The 27817-nt window shown below is 34.8% G+C and overlaps 1 pseudogene; it reads left to right on the forward strand.

The window, feature by feature from the left end:
• The first annotated feature begins 595 nt into the window (after window positions 1-595).
• LOC120105478 lies at window positions 596-27357 on the forward strand (annotated as a pseudogene).
• Window positions 27358-27817: the final 460 nt, after the last annotated feature.

Below are 27817 nucleotides of genomic sequence, written 5' to 3' on the forward strand. Positions count from 1 at the left end.
TGTGATTAGATTTGAATAGATTTAAATCCTTAGCCTGACAGGACGTCAGGACTTAAACGAGAGGAGTATGTGAGGACCCGTGCGGGCGTGTGTTTAGTCCCACATCGGTTATTCGCTGGGTAGATCTTAGGTACTTATACAGAATCAAAGAATCCAAATAATACTTTCCGACTAACTATTTTGGATGAGATTCTGGGTTGTTACCAAAGTGGACTAGCCTATGACCTACGTGGATTAGAGGATGCAATAGCATGTGCCCGTTTTATGACAATGAATTAATTATGGTATAGGATTGTTAGTAATAGGCTACACAAAGAGATGGCCCTCACTCAAACGTAAGTGATCTCAAACTTTGATGAAGATGGAATCTAAACTTCAACTCCCTGATAAAAACACCATTTTGCTAGCAAGATAAACTGGTACTTTGATGTAACCATGGTTTTTTTTTTTTTTTTTTTGGATACAAGAAGGGGAGAACCTCGAAGAAGCCACGAGTAAAAGAGATAGGTGAAGAAGATGCTATAGAGGTGCTAGTTGTATCCGGGAAATAGTGAGGGTTGCCTAGTGTTGATCCAATTATACGACTCACATTCATCACGTGCATTGCATGCGTCCGACTCCTGGTAGGCGGTAGCAGATTAGGTAGCGGCAGCGATGGACAGAGCCGAACAGAAGGGCGGCGGCATATAGACTGCACAGAGGCTTCCTTCCACTCATCTGTACACAGCGAGCATCCGAATATCTCCCCTACCAATCTTGACCGCGGGGTTTCTTCTCATGGCGTGCACATCCTCTCTTCAACCCCGTCTTCTCTCATCCTTCGTTGGGGACAGCCTCCTCCACCCGGCCAACCCACTCCGTCCCCTTCTTGGCCGCAACCCAGGTCACCTCTCTCTCTCTCTCACCCACCCACACACGCGCACACAAGGTCTATGAATCTGCTCTCTTGCATTGGATAAAATCTTTGCAGCCTTTTGTCGATAACTTTCCTATATATAAGTTTCGATGCTGAAAAATTTTTAGCCAGTATCATGGATGGAGTGAAGATGGGTAGGGAGTGGGATCGATGAATTATCCTGTGAAAGATCTATGAATTCATTTACAGTTGTTAGATTGAGAGGAAATCATTGCATGCTTAGTTTAGTAGGCAATATCTTGATCGTCAAAACTTATATTAGATGGGATACGGTTCTGAGAGCTGCTGCTACCATCTTTGCTGACAGTGTTGGGCTGCAAGGTGTTGTTATTGTCTTACCAGACCATCTAATAATGTGGCTAACCCTTCCAAACGTTTGCATCTAGAAAGGGATGTTGGATTTTTTGTACATTTACGGCTTCTATGCATAGTGGCATGATGTGCTAAATCTAGCAACTCTGCAAGTATTATTTCCCAATTAACTTTTATTGTATCTCGCAATATGTTCGTTTGATGGTAGTGAATTTAGTGGAGCTAGTCTCATTAAGTTCGACATTGTGGAGGCCTTTAGGGCAAGTAGGGGAGGTAGGGGCGTCAGTTTTGTTTGAGGGGAAGGAAGAAGAGGTGGCTAAGATAGCATAATGGAGAGCAATCAAAAAGGATTTAGAACTTCTTGTTGGAATTAATACCCAATTTGATGGTAAGATTAAATTGATGAGATTTATTAATGCCACTGCCTGCCTTTCTTGAGGCACTTGTTATTATTCATCACTTCATCGGACTATGAATGTCATGAGTAATGATATAATCATCAATATAGCCAGTGCACAAACTGCTGAGTTAGCTTGACTTTATCTTCACTTATTAAACAACTCTGCTGGGTAACTGAGCCCAATCTTGCAGTGTTGCACTGAAATAGCTGTCTCAGTATGGCCTATGGAGGCTCTAACTTTTTGTTGGCTTTTCTACTCAGATGATCTATTCACGGTTTAGACCTTGTTTGCAAGAAATTTATTTTTGAAAGAAAACTTCACAAATACCATGTGCCTCTGCTTTGTTTTTGCAGGAACTTTCCATGCATCCCTGCAGTTGTCAAGAACATTTTGCAACTTAGCTGATCTCTTGTTCAATAGAAGGTATGGTTTTTTGGGGTACAAAATGATACAATTTTTTTTTTTTTTTACTCATTGCAGTTCAGTTGGACATTCTAACTGCGTTGATGTGTAAGAACTCATCAATAGTGTAAAGGAAAGAAGTTATAATACTGTACACTTAAAGAGAAATAAAAGTAAAAGGGCACTGATTAGTCTTTCGACCTTCGTTTTTACAAATTAGTATGAGAATGGATAGAAAGAAAGTTGTGGTTTATGGAAGAGATAAAGAAAGGTTGGCCAATAAAACTTTCTTTATTAGAAAGAATAATAGAAAGAAGCAAGAGAAGGGATGCATTGGGACTTGGAAGAGGGATATCAGAGGTCCAAATAAAAAGTTCTCAAATCACATAATTTTAAGCTCTGCAGAGCCTTTCTTATGATGATGTTTAAGAAAGGCCGGCAGCCTCCTCCTCCTCCTCCTCCTCCAGTCCTCCTCCTCCTCTCTCTCTCTCTCTCTCTCTCTCTCTCTCTCTCTCTCTCTCTCTCTCTCTCTTTCTCATTCATTTCTCTCTTTCCTTTGTTGTCCTTCTTTTTCAGTATATACTATTTGCTTGGTTAGGTCTTCAGGAGTCACTTGCATGGCTTCCTGTCACTGCTTCTCATGGTGTGTGGTCAGGCAGTTGTAGTGCATGTTGTTCTTCCTTGGTTAAGCAACAAGCTTTATTTCTTGATCTCTTTCCTGTCCAGATCCTTACATTGTTTCTGATTGATGTTCCTTTCCACAACACGTCAATGCATCTGTATTGTTTTACCATTATTTTCTGTTTTTTCACTTAATTATTTTTGTAGTAGCTCATCTCTTGCATCCCCTTCTACATCGTTATTTCACCTTCTCTAGGTTTTGGTGTCGAGTTTTTTCATCCTGTTGTTATAATTCACTATATTAGATGAATTGCATGGGATACTGTATGATTTAATTATTTGAATGCCTGTCTTTGCTGTGCCTGCAAGTATTGTTTATATTCCTGCTATTGATTATGCTCGCTGTTATATATGTTCCATTCTGTTATACAATATCAAGAAATGGTGGTCTGAGTCCTGAACAACCTGGTATCATGTTCTTAAAACACTTATTAATATGCATGCAACCCTAGGTCATGTGTGTGTTACTAGAGCAAGTTAGAGATAAGGTTTTGCTTTTATTAAAACTATAGGATGTGATTTTTATTTATGATTTTGGCTTATGGCTAAATTACTTTTTTAATGTCTAATATTAGCTTCAAAGGAGTCTAGTTTGTTGTCCATCAGTTTCTGGGTTAGTGCAGGAGCTTATGAATTCATCATACCATGTGATTCGGGGTTGGGACTATGCTTTACCCAAGGGTTAGTTTGGTTGCAAGAGAACCTGTGGAAAAAGGAAATCCAGTTTTCATGGTGTTTGAAATATAAGAAAAAAAATGAAAAACATATTTCTATTACCTTTTCTGCCTTTTAGAATATTGGAAAACTAAGATCTGGTTCCTTGAAAAGTAGTGTGGTCATCACTCAAAATATGATCTATGCTTATTGGGATTTGAGAAATGCTTTTATTTTTTTATTATTTTTATTGGATGTAGAGATAGAGGGTTTTACACTAGCTGCAAAAATGGTGATTCAAGGAAACCCCCAAAAAATATCCATATAATTTTTTTCCTGCAAAGCAAATGCTCGGAAAAGTGTTTTATCCTAATGGAAGAAATGTTTTTCCTTGCAATTAAACAACACCCAAGCAGAGCATGTCCCAGGAACAACCAACCGATTTCTTAGAAATAAGGGAATATCTCTGAAGATAATTATACCTCCTAGTTTCTAATTGTTTGGAATGAGTTGTCAAGACTCTACGAAGTAAGAGCACGACAGTTTAATCCTTTAGATATATAAGTTGTTATAGCATTCATTTGAATCTGAGGTTCCTAGGATACAAATTTTAGGGACTGTGAAAATTGTATGTATCAAATAGTATCAAACATCTAGTACTTATGTGATCAGACCCACTTGTGAATCATCATGTCTAAGCTAAATATGCTGTTTAGTGTGTACATGTGCTTTCTAGGTTTCTATACATATGCTTTTCTAAGTTTCCATATGAAGTGTGCATTCTTCTTATGTGCTTCAAGCGGTTGTTTGCAGGATATCCTTTTTCTGATCCCATTCCTTTTTCATTTCCATTTTCATTATGTGCAACTAACTTTCACCTCATGGCCGTGATTCATATATTCTGTTTTGAGGATATAGTTTGTTGTCCTGTTTGAAGTTGCATCTCAGAGGACTTGGATCTTTCTATTAATATTTCATATTGTAGGTCTCAAACATGCATCATATGGTCATTATTTGTTAATTACACATAAAATATGTTTCTCTGTTTCTCTTTTACGGTCAGTAGTTTAGTTTTGGCATCTCAAGAGTATTCTTGCTCTTTGTGTTATTCTGTGGCTGATGGAGGCTAGGGGACATGCAGGTGGCAAAGACTGAGGGTTTAGCAAGCTACCAAAAAAAGTTGAAACCATCAGAATGGAGTCTAAGATGAGGGGTTGAATAATTTACACTTTTGCAGATTGATAGAACCATAACTGTGCAAGAGGAAACAAGTGCTTGGGATGAAAATGACCCTTCTACAAGGAGTTTGACAAATCATTATGAACACTATGAGGAATTGAGTCATAAATTAAGCGATGGATTGGTTAACATGTCAGAGGATAGGTGACTATTGGATTAGTGTGGTTCTGTAATTGATTTTTCAGGTTATCTTTTACGAATTTGGGAGTGGGAAGGTAGTGCCAAGCCCTTTGAGTGGAAAGAAAGTACTGAAGGATAAGAAACTGCAGATATCCAACATAAAGCTTAATGGTCGTCACAAACAATCATAGTTGAAAAAGTCTAGATAAAGAGAACCATAATGTAAACGTAATTACAAGAGAAAGTGGACCTGCTGATTGCACCTTTTGAATGTTGTCCAATTAGAACTTCTAGTGCCTTTTATTTTGCCATGATTGCAATTTCTACTAATGAAACATTTCATGTGTTTCTTTACCATTATATGTGGATTGGATGATAAGAAGAATCACACTATCCTTATGTTACTGTACACCAGACGGTGGCTAGTAAGACAGAAATGTGCAAAATGATCTTGCAATTGTTAATGTCAAACATAGTGTTCTTGAAAACTTTTTAGAATGGACACTTCTAATTTTGACATGATGGAAATAATATAATATTTTTTCTCAACTTGATTGAACTATTAAAAAATTTAACAGATTCTTTTGTTCATATGCGAAATCTCACACATAAAATGTTATAAGTCTGATGTGTAATTTTCTAACTGCTGCTGGGCAGCATTACAAATACAGATATCAAACTTTTCTTCTACGCTAGCATGTGTATGTGCAAGCATGCTTACCTATGTATAATGCACTTTCATTTTGATGTGCCATAACAAATATCTTCTTATGTGCACATGCTTACCTATGTATAATGCACTTTCATTTGATGTGCCATAACAAATATCTTCTTGGTCCCAGGTAAAGTATATGTGGTGCATGAAACATGTCTGCACTTAAATACTGACAACCTTGTCATTGGATACTCGGCGCACATGATGCTAACATTAGGAAAGCTCCTTTCTTTTTCTGTCATTGATATTCTGAACTTGTAAAGTACATTTTTGACTGTTTTGACATTTCACTGATGATGAATCCTCTTGATTGTGCATTGAGTTCTCATAAAAAATAAAGATGCCAAACCATATTGACCACCAACCACATACTAATTTTAAAAGCTTATATTACATCAAAAGAAAATTGTTTTAAAGATGTTAGGTCCAATAAGCATGAGTATTAGAGGTACATGATCCATTTCTGGGCCTTTGAAAGATATATACCATATAACATGACACAATATTCCGGGATGATTGAGAACAATAACAGCTAATAAAAACATAAACATTTTGATGTATCTTTATGATTTGTGATGTGTGAAAATCTTGTATTCATGCCAAACTTCTACAAACCTATTTATCTATTTTATTAGGTGCTTGATCATTTCATTTTGAACTTTGAGCTTTCTAGAAGAATTATAGGATATTGTATGTTTCTCTGCATATTAATATATATTTTCTGACATTATCAGAAAGCAAGATGACTTGCTGAACAATAAACGCAAACGCCTACGTCCTGGAAAAGTTTCTCCTTGTCTACACGTTCCGGATCATATATCGAGGCCTCCATATGTAAATTCTAGTCATTCACCTGGAATTGCTAGTGGACCTGAAGTTCATAATGAGAGAGGAATTGAATGTATGCAAGCATCTGGAAAGCTTGCTGCACAAGTTCTGGAGTATGCTGGGACTCTCGTTAAGGTAGATCTGAATTCAAATACTCCTTTCTTGTGTGTTCTGCAATATATGTTGACCTTAATGATTCAGCTTTTTCTTTCAAACAACTAGTTTTGCTTTGTTGTGGGAACTTTTTGTTCTTTATGTCACTCCACGAGAAACTGTTGCTTAGATTTACCAGTCCATACATTTGGACAGCCTGACACTTATAGCAAATTAAATATTGAAAATTCATAACAAGAAAGACGTCCATACATTTGGACAGCCTGACACTTATAGCAAATTAAATATTGAAAATTCATACAATAGAATGCCATTACTAGTCAGGTTGTCGAAATTGTCATTGATTCTACAGATTATGTTTAGAAACTTGCATTTGATAATCTGGTCTTATTTTTATGTTTCGAAATATCTTAGTTTCTCCGTAGACTTATCGACAAAATTCTTTTATACAGAAGGCTTCATTCTTAATTTATTTGTATTGCCGAAGCACTACTCCTAACATGCATTAAATTTTTGATTCCTATTTTTGCATGGAATGCATCAAAATCCAACTCCAATTTGTCTATGTATCAACTATTTGAGTCGTGAATGGATCCACTAATTTGGTTCCTAAAGAAAATCTTTAAACTTAAATAACAATCTTTATCTTATTTATATTGGGCTGGCTTTTTGAGAAGGTATGATCTACCGATGTTGGATACCGCTTTATATTTGGCTCTTGACCTCACATTAACCATCAAAATTTTAATATATTTGTCAGTTTGTAGGCTCGTTATTCAAAAGACAAAGCCAATTGTTATGACTAAACTTTCAAGAATATATATGTTGTATATTTTTATTTTTTATGATAAGTGATTGAAGGCTTGAGGAGCACCATAATAAAGTGCAGCTCATTTAGTGTGTATGTAGCCTATACTTTAGGCTTCATTTTATGTTTTGAACGTCTTTGTTATGATTGATCATCAACATATTATCATTCCTCAATTTTTCAATCTGAACTAGCGGACAATGGTGGTTTTAAGTTTATAGGTCATGGGAAGTGTTAAAATAATAAAAGGAAATTTGATTGAGATTTGAGAGCATAAGTGCTAACCAAAAGACTACCGTATAGTACTGTAAAGTGCAAGGGGAAACAACTAGTATAAATAAAGAAAAAAGTAGAGATATCAATGTAAGTAGTTACATGAGGTGCAAATGTCTATGTAGTAGGGGTGCTATCAGGCAAGGTTTTAAATCCTATGAGATGGGGGTGTCTCGGCTTCTCCATGAAATGAGATGCCCCACCATCCCGTCCAGCTAAGGCTACAAATGAGTCGGGTTGACTCGTGACTCGACCCGACCCGACTCTTTTTGGAGGACCCGTGGGGCCAGGTCGGGTCCTAAAATTGGACCCATTCTATTTTCTGAATCAGGGTTTGGGTTTACTGAATTTAGACTCAACCCGTCCCATTTGAAATCTGGATAATTTTGGGTTTTCAATCCTACGATCTGACCCAACCCGAGTCGAATCTATAAAATTATTTGGGCTCGCAGGCCGCAGCCTGCGGGATGCAAACAAGTTCTGAAGCTATGGATGGGTTGATCCGAACCAGATCTGACCTGGACCTAAATTGGATCCCATTTTTTTGGGTTGGGTCCGGGTTATATATAGACCCGACCCGACCCGATCTTCTATTGGGTTGGGTCTAAGTCCAAAATTAGAACCCGAACAAGAAACGGCTGCAACCTTCGCCTACTGCCCTGGCGACGGCCCTCCGACGGCCTCCGCTGGCCCTCCACCACCCTCTGTCGGTCTCCTTCAACCTCTCCCTCTCTCCTCCGTTCGCTCTCTTTTTCTCTCTTTTCTTCTTCTTCTCCGCCTCCGACAATGGTTTTCGTTTCTATTGCCGGAACTGTCCCGGTGAGCTGCTGAGACGGCTCGGAACGGCCATAACCGCCCGATTCGGAATGGTTTTGCCGACCCTGGGCAAGATCATGCAAGGCTGAGGCATCAGTTTTGTTTTTAAAGAAAAGTGGGACGGAGTCTCACATATGTTTGCCTCTTTTGAGGCGTCACAGGGCTTTGATGCCCATCACCCCTGCAGTCAGAAATAAAGAGAAAGAGAGGGAGGGAGAAAGAGAGAGAGAGAGAGGGGAAGCGAAGTTATATTGAAATTTCAATGATTATGCTCACCATCTTCCACACTAGGAAGCTCTTAGTCAAGGCAAGCTCTTTTTACTAATTTGAGTAAAATAAATAAAACAGAGGAAATAATGCCCTTATTTTGTTTGGCATGAAATTGTGATATGTTGTATGGTAAGGATCAGGTTACAAGATTGTAATTTTTCAGGATATATTTTATTTTTTTAAGATAATAACATATCAGAAAAAGTAATTATTAATAGAAAAATTTCTGCAAGAATAAATTTAGCATGTTTAGATCATTATTACATATATGCTCCTTACATTTTGCATGTTTTGGATAAATGGGACCGTTTACCTTAAATATATTACTTTTGAAGTCTAGATATGTTTGAAAAAAGGTTAAAACTATAAAACTTTTATGAACAATTAAAAATATGAAAAAAATATAATAAGGGCGTCCCAAGCAAGTACTAGGATGAGGCGGGGCATGGGGCATCCTATTTCGTAGGAAAACTAAAATGTTCCTGCCTTATAGGATTAAAGCTTTGGAATAAAAAAGGGTTTTCTGGTGCATGAGGCTCCCACTATTACGAGGTCCGAGGAGGGTCAGATGTACTCGGCCTTACTCCTATGAGGAAGAGACTATTTCCATGCTTCGAACTTGTGGCATGTTCACAATGGAGCAACCTTACCATTGCACCAAGTCTTGCCCTCTACTTAAATCCCTAGAATATACAATAACAATTATCTAGAGGCTAAGACCTTAAAATGAAAGTATAATAACATGCTAGAATATCAATCCATTAAGGTCTTCTTTGGCATTACTTTTGGAGGGGCCAAAAGAACTTCTTCGAAGACCAAAAGCTCTTTTCAAAACTGCATTTGAAGTGTTTGGTAAAAATTTTGGAATAGCTTTCTAGCTTCTTCAAAACTAAAAATGGTCTACTAAGGAAAAGCTCCAATTTGGAGCTTTTGAACGGGAAGCTTTTTTTTTAGAAGGCAAAAAGTCATCCGAGGGAGCTAGGTTTGAGTTCCCACAGCATATTCTTTTTTTAAAACTAAAACTATTTTATTTCTATAATTGGTTAAGTTTGTCTTTTTATTTCCATAATCATGCAATTAAGAATTTTGAGTTTCAACTTTATGATATTCTTTGTTACTTGATAATCCCCCATAAAAAATAATTGTATTGTTAAGATTAAAATATAAAAAATAGCAATGTTTTAAATAGTGGTTTTGATAGTACAATATAATAATAGTATAATATAATATAATATAGTAAAATATAATTATATTATATCATACTATATTATGTTATGTCATGTTATGTTATAATAATATTACATTACTATGATTATTGTTTTCTTTAATAATCACAATATAATAATAAAATAATATAATACTATTATAATATTATATATAAATAATAATACCATATTATGATATTATAATAAATTATAATGCATTAATATAATAATATATTGTTATTTTATAATCAATATAAAAATTTAATTTTTTTACTATATTATTTAGATTAAAAATAAAAATAAATAACTTATAAATTAAGAATATTTTATAATAACAATTTTTTATAGTACATATCTTTAGAAAATTGGAAGCATTATGAAATGCTTTTTATTGTCATTTTTTGATACTAAAAGTACTTTCTCAATTTGATTACCTAATATATGTTAAAGTTCCACAATGCTTCAGCAATGTAGTTACCAAACATCAAATATTTTTTTATCAAAAGCCCTACTAGAAAAGACTCTACTGCTGAAAGCTCTATAGACAAAAGCTCTATGATCTATTGCAATGCCAAACGGGGCCCAAGTCATAAAATGCTAAGTTATCCCTTCACAAGACTATTCTGCATCTAGCTAGCATATTTTGTTTTTTATTGTTAAAATATGCATATGTGTTTTCTTTTCCAGACATCATTCCACAATTTAAATGCTTTCTACCCAATATTAACTTGAAACTTCAATTTTGAGCCAAAACTTAGTTTTCTAAACTAGAGTTGTAGATCAATTCTTGCTTAACAAGATATCCAAAAATTGATCAGAATTTGTTGGTTTGCTTTTCAAAAATATGGATTTTTTTAATGATACCTTTGGGTGGAAGCTGTTCCTCCCCAAAAACACCAATTTCCATTCATGCTTAAGCACATGAATTTGATCTTAGTCAGCTTCAAAATATTTAAGAATTTAAAAGAAAAAATTGAGAGAGACACACATACTAACAATTTTAACAAAAAATCTAATCGGTTGGAGAGGAAAAGCATAAAAAAGGGTTGAAAATCATTTATACATAGTTTGGGGCAAGGATTCAACATCTATAAAGCTTGAAAGTATGATGGTCATGTTGATTGGACAAAGTTCCACCTGTTTGCTGCTCTTCGAATTCAATAATAAAGCTTCGAAGTCCCTCCCTTGTTCGCAAATGGGAAAGAGATGTTTTTGGAGCCCCTTGCCTTGGTACTAGATGGTACCGAGCCTTGCAAAGTCATATTGTACTGTTCAATATTGGGTAGTACAATCCAGTTCCCCTTGGCTAGCTGGGCATCTGGTCATGTATCCATGCCCTGTGCATGTTCATGCTGGGCATAGTATGTCCTTTGCGTTATTTATTATCATGACCATAACATCTGAACATAAGGCCAACTAGGCAACTACTCATCCTAGGTGATACTTTAGATGTGTTTACCAGTGAAATCAAAGCTCATCTGCTATGGTACTGTGTTTCATTTTGACGTTGAAACCTGTAATCCATGCTTCAGGGATGAATTTAGTTCCTTATGATAGATATCATTAACTTCCTTTAATCTATGCAACCAGTAATCTGGTCTCCCTTTTGCCAAATGACCTAAGACTTATAACAGGCGCCTCTTCTTGCCTTACTTTGTGTTTACCAAGATTTCGTTACTGAATTTTAAAGGGTTGACCTTAGGTTGTTAGACAGTGATAAAGGTCTAGCTAATTCTTCCATGGAGCCTTCTTGACTTAGAGCTGCTCTGCATAACCTATCCCATATTGATAGCAAAAGGCTAAGCTAATGACTATGATGACGGTTATGGTTATGATGGTGGTGGTGATGATAACCATGTTGTATCTGCTAAAATCTTGCAAGGTAGTAGTGGTGTGGGAAGTCTAACTTGCTAAGTTGCTATTTGCTTTAAGTTTCATATGCTGTATAATGTGCTGAGTTATAACTCTCAGCTTATGGAACACTAAACAGTTTGCAATATACAAGAATGATTGTGTTTTACAGATGCTACAAAAAAATCTCCTTTATATATTATAGGTATCCTGTACCTTATGAAGAAAGGATGTAAAACAGACAAGCCCGAGATCCTAGGAAATTAGGCAATTACTCCATCTATCATTATTGTTTTGACCTTTGTAGCTCTTATTGTATTCGGGTTAGCACTAATGCTTATTTAAAAAGGTTTCAAAATTATGTGGTGCATCAAAATCCTAAGACAATTTCTCTGCTGGCAGCCAGGCACAAAGACTGATGAAATTGACAAAGCAGTACACCAAATGATTATAGATAATGGAGCATATCCTTCTCCTCTTGGCTATGGTGGATTTCCAAAGAGTGTTTGTACATCAGTTAATGAATGCATTTGTCATGGGATACCAGACTCCCGTGAACTTGAGGTGCATCATGCATTGACATTTATTATACATTTTATTCCTTGTCCATTTTTCCATAGTCGCTCTAATTCTGTTTTGATTGGCAGGATGGTGATATCATCAACATTGATGTTACCGTCTATTTAAATGTAAGTTCATAAACATTATATTAATATACTTATGCATCATGAAGTAATTAGTTTTTCTTGTCAATAGGCTTGTTTCATGGTTTCTTCAAGTCATAAGACTCGAGTTTTCTTTTAATGTAAGAAAAACTGTGGAACAAGGTCCGCAAAACTAGGCCGAGAACCATACGGATACATTAGCGGTTCAGTTCAGTACGATCGGGTACATACCATGTACCAAGACAGGCTCTCCAATCTCGACACTTTTTCCTCGCTCCTAGCCATAGTACCATCCGAAACCAGGCAGTATAGATCAAATAAGTCTTGCTCATATACCGAATCAAACCTTGATACAGTACAGATATTTGATTAGTATAGTATAGTATGGTCAATGTGGGGTAGTACGGGTTGGCATGACAAACTTTCATTTGGAACTTGGGTTTGCTATGAAAAGGGTATGACTTAGGTAAACCAATTTGGAAATCTAGTGAGCTTATTTGGTTTTGGCTACCGTGAGAGAAACATAAAGCCACATGCATGAAAACTCTAAATAAATGACACTGTTGGAGTATAGTTTCTGAATAATATAGTATTATAGTTCATAAAATTATATATATTTTCTATTTGTTGATTTATGTATTCAAAATGTGGTGGTTTATTTGTGTTTAAAAAAGTAGAAAAGCCTAGGTGTATATATATATATATGTATGTATGTATGTATGAATATACATATGTACGTATATTTGTATGTATGATGTATATGAGTTGGACTACACATTTTATATTAGCTCCTTGAAAACTCAATGATGGATTATTCATATTCAAGTTCTAAACTATTGAATATAATCTAGACTATACAAAATGCCTAGAAATCAAAATTCACATATTTTGTATGTTTGCATATGAGTTGAACTACACACTTTATATTAACTCCTTGAAAAAAGAGTTAACAATCCGAAATTAATGATGGATTATCCAAATTTAAGATCTAGACCATTCAACATGGTCTATACTACAAAAAATGCCTAGAGACCAAAGTTCATATATTTTTTTGATCTCTAACCTAATTATCAAGTAGGTGTCAAAATGGATAATTTTAATAGCGTGATACTATATTGTCTATGATCTAATCATCAAAATATAATGAATTTTGACCTACCCATGTTTTAATATGTGTAGATCATGATTCATAAAGTGGAAAATTGGATTTTCAGTTTTTATGCTCTATCATGTATTTTATCATACTAGTATAATTGGTACTGTTTATTTTTGTACTGACTTGATGCATTTGTTAGAGACTAACAAAATATATGACTTTTGATTTTTAGGTATTTTTGTAGTGTAGATCATGTTCAGTGATTTGAATTTTCAATTTGCATGGCCTATAATATAGCTTAAAATCTAACATTCTATATGTAGGTAGGTAATGTACGTACCTATGTATGTATGTATTCTTATATGTATTATGTACACAAATGTGAACGCAAATTCATATATTTCCTTATACATATAGATATAGGTAGATACATTTATATGTAATGTGTCTAATTAACATTTGAGGCCATCGTGTTTTATATGAACCTGGCTTATGCCATAGATCTTGCATAAGTCACATAATCCCTGGACATTCTAATAATTTATAAACTAATCACTCACTCTTACATTTGAACAACAATGACAACACAAGAGTGGTTTCAAAAACCCAAATAACAAAATTATTTTCATTTTTATACATAAAGCACTTGTAGAAATTCTAACCATATCTACAATTACACAAACATGAAGACTTAGTGTCAAGTGATGCTGGGGGCTGCTGTGGGTCCTTTAACAACTATGCATGACACTCATCATAAATACCACGACTAAATTGTGCAGTCATGGGTCCTAGTTGCCAATTCACATCTTGCTTTTCCTTCTCTTTCTAACAGCTGAAATGTTTTTTTTCTTCTTGACGATTTTGTTTCTTTTTGAAATGGGTGGAGCAGCAAAATTCACCCACTTTATTTTGGAGAAAACATAATTTCCATCTTCTTGATCTTCAGTTGGGATCATTTATTGACCAACATTTCTTCATATCTCCATGATGCTTTATTTTAGCTAAAAAAACTATTTTCTTTGGAATTGAAAAGAATAAAGCATGTAAAAATCCAATATAGGAACATCAGGTCAAAGATTTATTTCTATCAGAATGCTTAGGAAAAGGACAATAAAGTACCCCTCCTTATTGGAGGCCCCTTTGGCTTTTATTGACATGTGTATACCATCTAAATTAGTTCTGCGTTACTGTGTCCTTGATTCGTGTGACTCCTACGGCTCAAGCATACTTATTTCTCAATCTATCCATCTTAAATGTACAGAGCGTAAGTTGAGAACAACAAGGAAAAATCGGTTTAGAAGGATCGCCTATTAACATTTCATTTTTTTACTTGTTTTTTATTCTAGGCATCAGTTTGTTAAGACTTAAGAATAAAGTAGATTTGAGAACTGAATGAGTTCTCATATTTTCGAAGTCTTGTTCTTTAAGCCTGCAGAATATATCTGAATTTAATGTTTGTTCTTCGTTCTCCATGTCATGAAGTCTCAGGAAATCTTACATGAGCATATTTTTGATTACTAGGGTTATCATGGGGATACATCTGCCACTTTCCTTTGCGGTGATGTTGACGAGGAAGCTAAGAACCTGGTTCAGGTAAAATCAGAAACATGTTCATCATTTCTTAAACTACATTTGTATTGAAACTAAGATTGATTTTCTCCATATTCAAGGCATTATTCTACCATTCACAGCAGACCAATAATCTCCTTTTTGCTTTATAATGTACTCCATGTTTCTTTTTTTTTAATATAGAAATATTTCATGCTTCTTTAGTAGTTCATTATTTTTCTTATCTAAATAATAAGTTGAAAAAGAGACTTGAGAATGTGTTGTTTGTTTTTCTTTGTAGGTTTATAATACAATATGTGCACTATGTCTTGGAAATGTGCTAAATTGATGAAGACTGCCCTACTTAGATCATGCTTCTTAGAATACTTCCTCAATATTATGGCGACAAGAATGTGCTCTGTTCAGAAGTAGAAGTAAGTGACAAAATAATGAAGAAAGTGGAACAAAGTGAATGAGTGTTTTGAAGCAATATCGTTCTCTTTCTGGGGTTTTTAGCTACTCCAATTGCAAAGAATTTTTTTAGTTACATTAAATTCAGTTACTTGTATAGTTTGTTCTTTAAACATCCTTGCCTGATTCTTTTGTACATAAATTGGTTTTCAACTGTGTTAGATTGACCTGCAAGTCTAGAGCAAAAGAGCAAGCTGATAGTTGTCCTCTAGCCCAAGATACATCACTTTTTGGATGTTTGAAGTTTTCTGAACAACGGTTAACAAAACATTCAAAAGCTGATTCATCAAAAATTATGAAAGAGTTGGTGGTTACAAAAGGATTATTTATGCAAAGTGCTTAGACAATCCTTTGGATCCAATCCTTGGAAGTGGTTGTTCATGAGGCTTATAATGCATTTGCTTGAGGTAGAATTATTCTTGAATTTGCATTAGTGGTGAATGAAAGTATAGTTTTGCATTACAGTTTTGAGATTGTTTGGTTTTAAGTTGGTTAGATCATGCTTCTTAGAATACTTCCTCAATATTATGGCGACAAGAATGTGCGAAAATCTGTTAGGCTCTGTTCAGAAGTAGAAGTAAGTGACAAAATAATGAAGAAAGTGGAACAAAGTGAATGAGTGTTTTGAAGCAATATCGTTCTCTTTCTGGGGTTTTTAGCTACTCCAATTGCAAAGAATTTTTTTAGTTACATTAAATTCAGTTACTTGTATAGTTTGTTCTTTAAACATCCTTGCCTGATTCTTTTGTACATAAATTGGTTTTCAACTGTGTTAGATTGACCTGCAAGTCTAGAGCAAAAGAGCAAGCTGATAGTTGTCCTCTAGCCCAAGATACATCACTTTTTGGATGTTTGAAGTTTTCTGAACAACGGTTAACAAAACATTCAAAAGCTGATTCATCAAAAATTATGAAAGAGTTGGTGGTTACAAAAGGATTATTTATGCAAAGTGCTTAGACAATCCTTTGGATCCAATCCTTGGAAGTGGTTGTTCATGAGGCTTATAATGCATTTGCTTGAGGTAGAATTATTCTTGAATTTGCATTAGTGGTGAATGAAAGTATAGTTTTGCATTACAGTTTTGAGATTGTTTGGTTTTAAGTTGGTTATCCATCATTTTGGATGGTGTGCTGCAGGTTCTGTGAGAGCTCTTAAGAATTTTAAGATATAAAGGACATAATATTTCCCTTACTATTTCAGAAAGAGAAATATAATGGGAAATGTGTGAGGTGAGTAATGATATGGGGTATTGAGAGAATTCAGGATTTGGGGGATCAGCATTTAGTAACATTTGAGAGTTGATCAAATTTATCACAAGTAGATTACTTTCTCATTTAGAGGAGAGAAAGATCAACATATGAGGATTGTGAGGTGATACTCTGTACATTAAATGTAAGAAGAAAAGAAAATAAATTAATAAATGTCTAGAGATAAGTGGTGGACTTTAAAAGGGGAACATAGTTTATCTTTTTAAGGACAAATTACCAAAAGAAAGAAATTGGAACTTAAGGATTGAACCAAATGAAAATGTGGGACCAAAGGGCTAATTGTGTTAAGAGGTAGCTAAAGATGTATTAAAAGAGTTAAAGAGAAATACAAACAAAGAAACTTGGTGGTCGAATAGTTAGATATAAGAGGCAATTAAAAACAAAATAAATTTGTTCTAAACATGGGAACAAATAAATAATGTGAAGCATTTTATAAGATATAAGGAGGCTAAGAAAGATCAAAAGTGCCACTAAGGCTAAATACATAATAAATAATAAGTAATGTTCAAAAGAAGGTGATAGTGAAATTTATAAAATAGTTAAATCAAGAGAGAGGAAATATAAATACATTGATCAAGTTAGATGTATTGAAGGTGATGATAATAGGATATATATAGAGGACAAGAAAAATAAAATAAAGATGGGGTATTATTTTAAAAATTATTAAATAAGAATTCTAATAGAAATATTCATTAAAGAAGTAAAATTATGGAGGAAAGAAGGTTCTATTTGTGCAACTCAGAATTGGCAATAATTTTGAAAAGAATGCGAAGAAAGTAAGACACTAGCGCTAGATGAAAGACCTACTGAGATTTGAAAAATTGTGGGAGATATTGGTTGAATTGGCTTTTAGCTTATTTAATAAAATTTTAAAAACTAAGAAAATACCAGATGATTAGAGAAGTGTTGCAATACCTATCTATAAGAATAAAGATGAAAATCATTCTGATTTTCAAGGAATTAAAGTTATGTGTTGCTCTAAACTCTAAGAAATAATTGGGAAAGAGTAATTGGACAAAGATGAGAAAATTAACAACTATTTCAGATAACCAATTTAGATTTATGCTTGACAGATCAATAACACAGGCTATCTTTTTACTTAGAAATTTGTAGAAAATATAGAAAAAAGGAAAAGTTTACATGTGGTATTCATTAACATAGAGAAAGCTTATGATAAAGTACCATGAAAAGTAATTTGGTGGGTCTTAAGATGGAAGGGTGTAAATAAATGTTATATTGAAATAATTGAGGATATGTATGCTTGGGAATTGACAAGTTTTAGGAGTTATTTCGATACAAAAAGTGTATTTTCAGTTATTATAGGCTTGCATCATGGATCAACACTATGTCCATATCTTTTTAGTTGTGGATGAACTTACTACCAATACTCAGGAAGAAGTATCATTATCTATTTAATTTGAAAATGATATAGTGTTGATTGATGAAATAGAACTAGACTAAATACTAAGTTGGACTTATAGAAAAAACTTAGAGGATGAGGCTAAGATTAGTAGAACAAAGACAAAGTATATGAAATGTAAATTTAATGAGAATGGAAATGAAATATGATACCAATTAAGATTGATGACCAAGAGATACCACAAGGTGAAAGCGCAAGGTACCACCTTGCTTTCACAAGAGCTTGGTAGACACTATCTTGCTTTCACAAGGTGAGCCCTATACAATACCATCTTGGTACAGTATTGGTATACCTAATATGGGAGTTGGTTTTGTGTACTGACACTCAGACTCTCTATACTGTGTACTGGTTCGGTACCGATATAGTACGTTACGGTCGTACCGGTACCATATACCATGACCCTGGTGCCTAAAATTTAGCTGGGCTCTCACAAGCTAAGGCAGTTGCAATTGTTACCCATTATTATGTTGGTTGTAGTAGTGGTAACCTTTACACATGGTGACAACCAAGGTTCGTCGTGTCGGTATCGGATCCTGTACTGGTATCGTTCTATTACAATATCCGTACATCCATAATGGGAGCCGGTTTGGTGTGCCGAGTATCGGTATGTCCTCTATAACATATACCAGTTCGGTATCGGTACAGTACGGTCGGTATATAGTGGTACCGACCAGTACACAAACCTTGGTGACAACCGCAACAACAACCTCTGCTAGCTAGCAGCAAGTGCTATCAATAGTGCCAGACGTAACTAGGAAGAACTTAACCTTGGTATGTCTCAAACTTCACCGAAGAGGCCTCTCCTCCTTGTCCTCATTCCCTTCCTTTCTCTTTCCCTGCCTCGCTCTCGAGTCCCCACTCGCCGCCTCCCTTGATGTTGTTGCCAAGCCCATCACCTTTGAGAGGCTTGTGGCCGCCTCCTCTACCTCGGACTTCACTGTGCCGTCCTCCTTCACTCGGCCTCCTTTGCTGCCAGCGCCCACCCCCTCCATCCCTCTCCTTCACCTTCTCCACCCCCTTCAAGGCTTGCACCACTGCACACTCCCTCCCATTGGCACCTAAGTCCATGCCTAGGCCCTCTCCATTGGCAGCTTCAATGGAGGACCTCTTCATCCAAAACATTCTCATCTCCATGTATATTGAGTGTTCCAACCTGGAATCCACTCCTAAGGTATTCAATGGAATGTTTGTTAGAGACACCTCTCTTTTCTCTGAACTCTCGACTGAATACTAAAAGTGAGCTTCCTTGTAAGTCAATCATTGTAAATTAAGTTGCAATACAACTTGAGTTGTAATGCAACTTCAACTACAGGACCCCAAACGGCCCCTAATTTTTTTTCTAATTCAAGTCTTGTTATTTTCTTTCTATATTTAGTGTTTTTGGCTCTTAATATTGTTAATTCTATGATGTTGACATTGTACTTGGTACTTTTAACATGAATCTTTATGCTAATTGAACATGATTGTAATTATAAAATAATGATGTAAGAGTAACAAATCAACTTCTTACCAGTGTCTACTTGAAATATTGTATTCTTGATTTAAAACAATAATAAGGATATTTTGTGCTTGTCCTTCAGGTAACAAGAGAATGTCTTTACAGGGCAATATCAATATGTGCACCTGGAGTGGAGTTTAATCAAATTGGCAAAACAATACAGTATGTTACTACAAAAAATTTTAATTTTAAATCTTTGAATACAAGGTTATACATCTTAGGAAGGCTTTGTGAATATCATTGTACACATGCGATACTTTAAGGTTAAAAGTGAAAGAATACTTTAGTACCTCCCATGGATCTATACATCTGAAAACCCTTAGGTAGATTGTTGTACAAAAGTTGAACTATGTAAAATTATAATATATGTACATACACATATATGTATGGGTCAGGTCAAGTTACGCCTTTTTTGAATTGGACGATAGGAGTCCTACATCGATGATCCAAGCCTTTGGATGTTATTTACTATCTCTAAACTGCTTACACACTAAAAATCATGTGATTTGGAGAATCTTAGCCTAGGCATCAATACATACCAAAAAATTCTGTGATTTAAACTGTCCATTTTTGACCACTTGGTGCATAAGCTCCATCAAAGTACATGATTTTTGTTGTATAAGAAGTCTAAAGGTAGGAGACCACATCCAATGGCTTGGATCACTGATGTGAGATGCTCACCGTCTAGTTCAAAAAAGTTATAACTCTAAGAGTTACTCTAGATGTGACTTGATATATACATACATACATTCATCTGTACATACGTATGTACACACACACACACACACACACACACACACACACATATATATAGATACATACATAAATGTATATATATATATATAGATAGATACATACATGCATACATAGATAGATAGATAGATAGATAGATAGATAGATAGATAGATAGATAGATACATACATACATGCATACATCGATAGATAGATAGATAGATAGATAGATAGATAGATACATACATACATACATACATACATACATAGATACATACATGCATACATACATAAATACATACATATACAGATATGTGTACACACACACACACAGATACATATATCTATATACATATACATACATATCCTGGGAAATTTCCAAAAGTGATGATGTAATGAAAATTGGCTGGGCTTTATATGAAAGCAAAAGAACCTTCTTTTTTCTGTGCATAAAAGATAAATAGTTATGAGATGCCAGTTGCATGTACTTGGATAAGTTGATATATCCTAAATTGTCACGTGGCACTTCAATATTACACTTTACCAAGCACGATTGCTATCTACTATTAGCTTGATTCTGTCTTATGTATTAAGATTTTATGATTTATGTTCACTGACTAAATAGTATTTGACATGTCAATCACAAACAAAACACGATAGAACAGTGCAAAGTCACTGCAAACTATTGTACTCTTATTGCCAGTTCATGTGGTTCTATATTTGTTTTTGCTTCTTTTCAGGTGGAACGTCCATAGCATTTTCACAAAGCTAGCTAGTTCTATTCAATGCTTAGTAAAGATCACTGAGTATTTCATGCACAAATTTTTGGTTGGAGGAATTATTTTGTATCAAAAGTCAGCATAAAATGAAATAGGATTCTAGAATATCTATTGATGCATGACCATTTTACTAAAATGTATTATAGAAAAGTTAATGTACATCTCAGCAGGACCATATACGTATAATTTACAAATTAAAATCAGAGAATAATACTGCAGTCATAGTAACCCACATCCATACTAGACTAATGAAATGGTCTATGAGATCTATCAAGTAGATGGACAACATGAGTTTCAAAGAACTATTCTAGTGACAAGGAGTGCAACAGCCATGGGTTGCAGACTGACTTAAGTTGCACCTTTAGAGTGCTTGTCCCATGGCATAACCAACCAAAGGAAAGCCCAAGAAAAGATTGGCTGCAGAACCCAGCATGACTGTGAAATGAAGAATACAAAGAAGATCTATAGTCATCAAGTAAAACCCAACAAATTCTTCCTTAACTTCAGCTTTTTCCACAGAAATGGAACATAAAAAGAGGAATAAGAATACAGAATTGCAACATAACTATATGTACTTATACCAGAACTCAAACTCAAATCCTGCTTTGGCAAGTTGAGCTTGTTATGTCCCTGTATAGTTTGTACCATATAGTTTAAGTTTGTATATGTCCTCAATCTGTTAATGCAGTCGTGTGATGCTAGTTTCCATGCAATTATTGCAATATATATGTTTCATAGCAAAAAGCCAGATTATCTGAAAGGGCATATGATACCAGATTTCTGTAGATTAGTTAGAAACTATGTTTACTTTTCAAAACCAACTCTATACAACATTATAAGGTAACTAAAACTGATTTTTTTAAATTAACTAAAGTACCATTTTGAGGTATGCTTGTTGCATATCTGCTAATTGGAATGCAAACTTCTGCATGTTACATCATGATATGTGTTTAGTGGCTTTCAAAGCATGCAGGTTTTGCTTATCCACCAATGACTCTGTTGCTTTTTGTGCTAGTGAGGCCAATTGTCAATATCCATAGCACGAAATGAAGGATGGAAATTCTATATGATATTTTAATCCTTAATTATGGATTCTTTTGTTTTGATGCCAGAAAAGAGCAGACTGGCAATTAATTTGATAGCCTTGCCAAGTCAAATCATGTAAAGGACATCTAAGCATTGCTTCCCACGTAAGCATTCATTTAACTTACATGCTGAACAAAGATTTATAAATGGTCAAAGAAATATTTTGTACTAAAAAATGGAGTATTTATGGTATTATATAAACATGTAAGTTATCATAAGATATTTTATTTATTTAATGTAGAGATGCTTGAAACCTCAGCATGTAAAAGCAATCACCATGTATTTTTTGGAACACATGCTCAGGTTTTTATCTTTCAAGCTTTTGACCTATCATTTTTTTTGAAACTGGATAATGCAATTCACTGAAAGCTCTATCAAAATTACAGAGAAGATTCAATCACTATGTACTTGTTAATGATAAGTTACTAAACCTGATCCTCTGGGTGAGCACTCAATGAGGTATCAACATCATATGAAGTGGTTTTATGAGTTGCTTGCTCAAAAAAGTTAAGATGAGAAGCTGGAATTTGACATCAACATTTGAGAATTTTCAATTAAATGTCATTAGCTGTTTAAGAATATGAAGTGAGATATGCTTGTTTGATGTGGCTTCCTATCAATGCTTCCCATTTGAACTTTTCATTTTGAAAATCCTTTTAACATTGTGAACTTTTTTTAAAAAAAGTTTTGCTTTTGTTACCATAATTGTATCAGATATGTATCGTCACTTATATTCTATGCTCTCTAGGATTCTTTGTGGCCCATCTCCCTAATAGCTTGGACTCAGAAATCCCAAGTCTTCTTCATGACAATTATGCTATTCTATATTTGTGGCTTGAGCATGGCAAAAGTTGTTGAACTTAACATGTGTTCTTGTTCATTATGATTATGATCTGTAAAAATGATTGCACTGTAATGATTGTATGTACGTATGCACATATGCATGAACCCATGCATGAATGCACATATGTGCATACTTATGTATGATTGCATGTTATACGTGTCTTTTGTTTGTTTAGAGCATACCTTCCTATGTACATGCATGTATGCAAACACACAGACAGGTGTATAATGTTAATTAAGTAATATATACTTCATCAAAGATCTGATTACACTTGTCATGTTGATAGTAAACAGTAGTTTTCAGCAAACAGTACCTGAATCCCAGCTTTGCAATATAATAACTTTACGATTAAGTGACCATTCACTGACATACATGGAAATGTACAGGAGCAAAACCATAATTCGTTTTGTTTTTAAGGCCAACGTTTACTGGCAACTTTTCTCCATTTAGACTAGCTGAGGTGTTGGTATTGCCAGTTCAGGGCAAATTTAAGTTTGAAAACTCATGGAGAAATAAATTTCTCATTTTAAGCCACACAATGGAAGTGATTTCTTAAAATCAAGGATGAACTACATATGTTTTAAGATATTCTTGATTATACTATTTACCGTGGAAGGAAAAGGAAATTGAAGATTGATGTAACCCGCTGTAATCTATTTTAGAAATACAATGTCTTTACTATAAATACTTTGGATGAGTAGCTGCATCACATGTCTGGATTGGTACTTTGCCACCTGCGCATCTCCTAGCATGCTCATGACATTGGCCATCCCTTTTGTATATATGACTTTTTCAGAAAAATTCTTATATATTTCTATTTGAAGTAAGAACTGGTCTCAAGAATTTTATTAATAGTTCAATTTTTGTCAAGTGATCATGCAGATAAATTTCAGTTTGGTGTAGTTCGACAATTTGTTGGCCCATGGTGTGGGAAAAGTATTTCATGCTGACCCTGTTATACTTCATTTTAGTAAGTCCTGGACTCAAGTAAATTACTGTAATAAATTAATATTGGCATTTTGTTATTTTCTAGAAATGCCATTTCTATCATAGAAGTCAGAAAGTTGATTTGCATATCTAGTTGTTGATGTAGGCATTTATTTTTTTCCTTATTCATTTATAATGCTTTTAGTCCTCTAGAATTTTCATCAGAAATTAAAGCAAGTGGTAAGACCAAGGTACGCCATCTCGATACCAAGCCCCGTACTGGTGCCACCCTGTCACTGTATTGGTATGTCTAGTATAGGGGCGGTTCTGCGTACCGAGTGTCAGTACGCCCCCTACCGTATACCAATACCGGACTGGTATGGTTCAGTATGTTATGGCGTACCATAGATAAGACAATAAAAACTTTGGTGTATACATTTTGTAGTATTTTCTTATTGCATTGAATAATTAAGACACTTTGCCAGCACAAACTTTCTAGCTAGCATCACATATTGAAACATCCAGTTTATTGCAAGAAACCTGATTCATCTATCTAGTAGTTTTAGCAATTATATATATATATATATATATATATTATATATATATATATATATATATATAAATTTAACTTTGAGCTGTTAAATCCTGTTGACATCTTCTTGGGCTTACATGATTATCTTCTTTGTAGGAAATTAGGGAGCGTGGGCGCATGTTATTGGGTCAAACATTTACAATAGGTAGTTCCTCCTGGCAGTTTTGTTTTATATGTAGCCTTGTACATGTTGTTAATTATTTTTTTAGTGAGCCAATTTAATTTTCATGTGTTACTCAAGACATGGGTTTCCATGATTGGAATAATTCTCATTTTTAATTTCTATACGTTTTTCTATGAAAAGTTGAAGCATTCTAGTTTAACCAAACTAGGATAAAGTAGGGCCTGTAGTGGTGGTGGGAAATTAATAAGAGGAAAGGTTAGATGCCAACCTGATCAATTTGAAGACTAAAAGGGCTATGTACTTTTCACTGGATCATCTTCTTGGCGACTTCTTAGTTTGTGCAAATAGCTAGTGCATGCCAGCTTGAAGAGCAAGAATAGCAGGGTTGGCCTCCATTAACTAGCAGTGCAATCCACCCTCTCTTGGTGATGAATGAAAAGGTGCTTTATTAATTAGCTTTCTCTCTTCAAGAATAATTCAAATTGGAGTACATTGGGGAGGATTTTGGCAAAATGTTGAAAGGCACAAAGATCTTCACTATAATATATTCTAGTAAAGATTAATGTGCCAAAAGACATATGTCTGTTTCTTGTTGGTGAGACTTGTTTGCTTAAGCTTTTTTAGGCTGGATATGATTCGTATGTCATATAGGACATTATGATTTATAGAACAGACTAAGATTTTTTATTGTTCTTCTATGTTAAGTCATCTAGAGGTAGTTCGGTTTTAATTTAATGGTCTAGATTTTATGATTTTGTTTTCCTTTCCTTCTAAGCCTTGTATCAGGAGCATGACAATATTCTAGCAGGGGGCAATCAGAGGTCTTATAAGCTTGAGGCTATGTTTTTTTTCACAACTTTTATTAAGTTAACTAAGTTTGACTTGTTATTTTGCAGTAACCATGTCTGCATGAATGTTATCTAATCCCCAAATATTTAAAATTAAGGGTGGATGGTTATGATTAGGGTTTATAGTTGATGTCATCATATATGATTCATGTTATGCACCTAGAGCTTTGTTTTGTTAAGTTCTTTAATGGTTGAGCTGGTATAACATTGACTTGCATGAGTTTCAAGATAGCATAGTGAATGGTTGATTAAGTATGTTTGTGAATTGATCTTTTGACTTTGAATCCGATTATCCTCTAAACACTTATGTCTTGGCTAGAGCTTTGTCTCTGCCATATCAATGGATTTATACAGCTAGTCATTGTTGGTGAGTGGAAACATTTCCAGAACCTGAGGAGACAATAAGGTGTTTCTTTGATCTAACACGGAGACTCTTGATGTGGTTAACCATTGGCCACTTTGGTTAAAAGATAGGAGAGCTTCTCCAAGGATCAGTTTGCTTGCATGTAGGTGGGGAAAAAGTGGAATTGAAATCTCGGCATATGTGGTTTCATTATGGATGTTTGGTAGAATAGAATTTAGCGTCTGGAACTGAAATAGGTGACATGGTCAACTTTGGTTGATATTGTTAGACAAGGCCAGCTATTGGTAGCTATATGCCATCGTCAAGTATCCTCATAGATAGTTATCATAAAGTGAACATGGTCATTTTCAACCTGCAAGAGTTGACTCTGGGACTTCCTTAAAGAAGTGGTTTCCTAAGAGTGAGAGACATTGGTGTAAGTAAAATTGTCGCATTTACATTCCAAATGTTTGGAAGTGGATTAGTTACATGACCTCCAGGCCCACTTGCATGTGACCGAACAAGCCTCAACTTTCAGTGAATGGTGTCAGATTTCACCTTTTCCAACATTTCTCTTTCATAAGATGTTCCTAATGAGAGAATTTGGGGTTTTCTTATCCTCATTAATTTGAGCTATTCTGAAGAAACAGTATCTGGCCCTTTTCTCCTTTTCTTTTTCATGTCCACTCTGCATTTCATCATTCTTCTTTCCTCTTTATTCTTGTATTATTTATCTTCTTAGTTGAATGAGATACATCCCAGGTCTTGTGATATTTGGAATTTCTTTTCCAACCCAAAAATCTTTGAGAGGTCAATTTGCCATTGTATCAAACTTTCTCTTTCGTCAAATGTTGAACACTGTAAGTTCAGATCTGTTTCTGTTTTTTCTTGGATTAAAACATGATGAGTTGAGTTCAATGTGGTTGACATAGGTAACTCAAAAGGGTTACAGAACTCAAACTTGTTTAAATTTACATGTAACTTTCGTTCTTTTAGTACTTGATATAGGAGATTCATTGCATCTTATGAATTCAAAGGTGGAAGATTGGGATTTAGTTTAGATTTCATAGTTGATTGAGTCTATTTTGGGAGACAACTTCAAATTAAGAAATTTATGTAATGCCTTATTGTAAGACTTTTTCCATTAAACTTGTGCAGAGCCAATGCTTACAATAGGGAGCACCAACCCTGTCATATGGGCTGATAACTGGACAGCAGTAACAGAAGATGGAAGCTTATCAGCACAGTTTGAGCATACCATACTGATAACAGAAACTGGGGCAGAAATACTAACAAAATGTTAGAACTGTGAAAACTCCATTTCAAAATGCATTACCAGAACTCAGCCATACACCTATTCTTTCATGTTTGCAAAAAATAAGATCTGATTCTGTATTATTAGATCCATTTTATATATTCAAATATATTTAATTTTCACATTTAAAAAGAAATGTATTTGATTTGCTTTGGTGGGACATTTCATATTTGCTTCGAGTTCCAACATTCTTGAAGTTCTTGTAATTCATGTGGCTTGAGTTCAAGTTAAATTGTTATCATTTGATCACAATAGAATTTCAGGGGAGCCTTGTGCACTAGGCTGTCCTATATTCTATACACAGATTCTACATGACAAGTCTGACACCGATGTGAAAAAAATGGCTTAGAATAACGCATTCCTGACAAGTCACTAGTTTCTTTTTGAATCTTAGCGGTGCAAAGTATACATGACATACAAGTACAGCAATTTACTCATCATTTTTGTTGGTTTGCCTGTGATGGTACTGCACTCCTAATGTGCTCATCTACATTGATATCAGAATATATCAATTTGATCCACTTAATACTCCAGCACCACATGAATAGGTAAAACACATGACCATCTCCTGTTCTATAAGGTGCAGGGATTGAACACATGTGAGCAGGCATGTCAACATGAATCCCGAATGGTTCAAAGCGTCACCAGGTTATCTG

The sequence above is a fragment of the Phoenix dactylifera genome, unplaced genomic scaffold (genome assembly GCF_009389715.1).
Source record: "Phoenix dactylifera cultivar Barhee BC4 unplaced genomic scaffold, palm_55x_up_171113_PBpolish2nd_filt_p 000294F, whole genome shotgun sequence".
Classification (NCBI taxonomy): domain Eukaryota; kingdom Viridiplantae; phylum Streptophyta; class Magnoliopsida; order Arecales; family Arecaceae; genus Phoenix; species Phoenix dactylifera.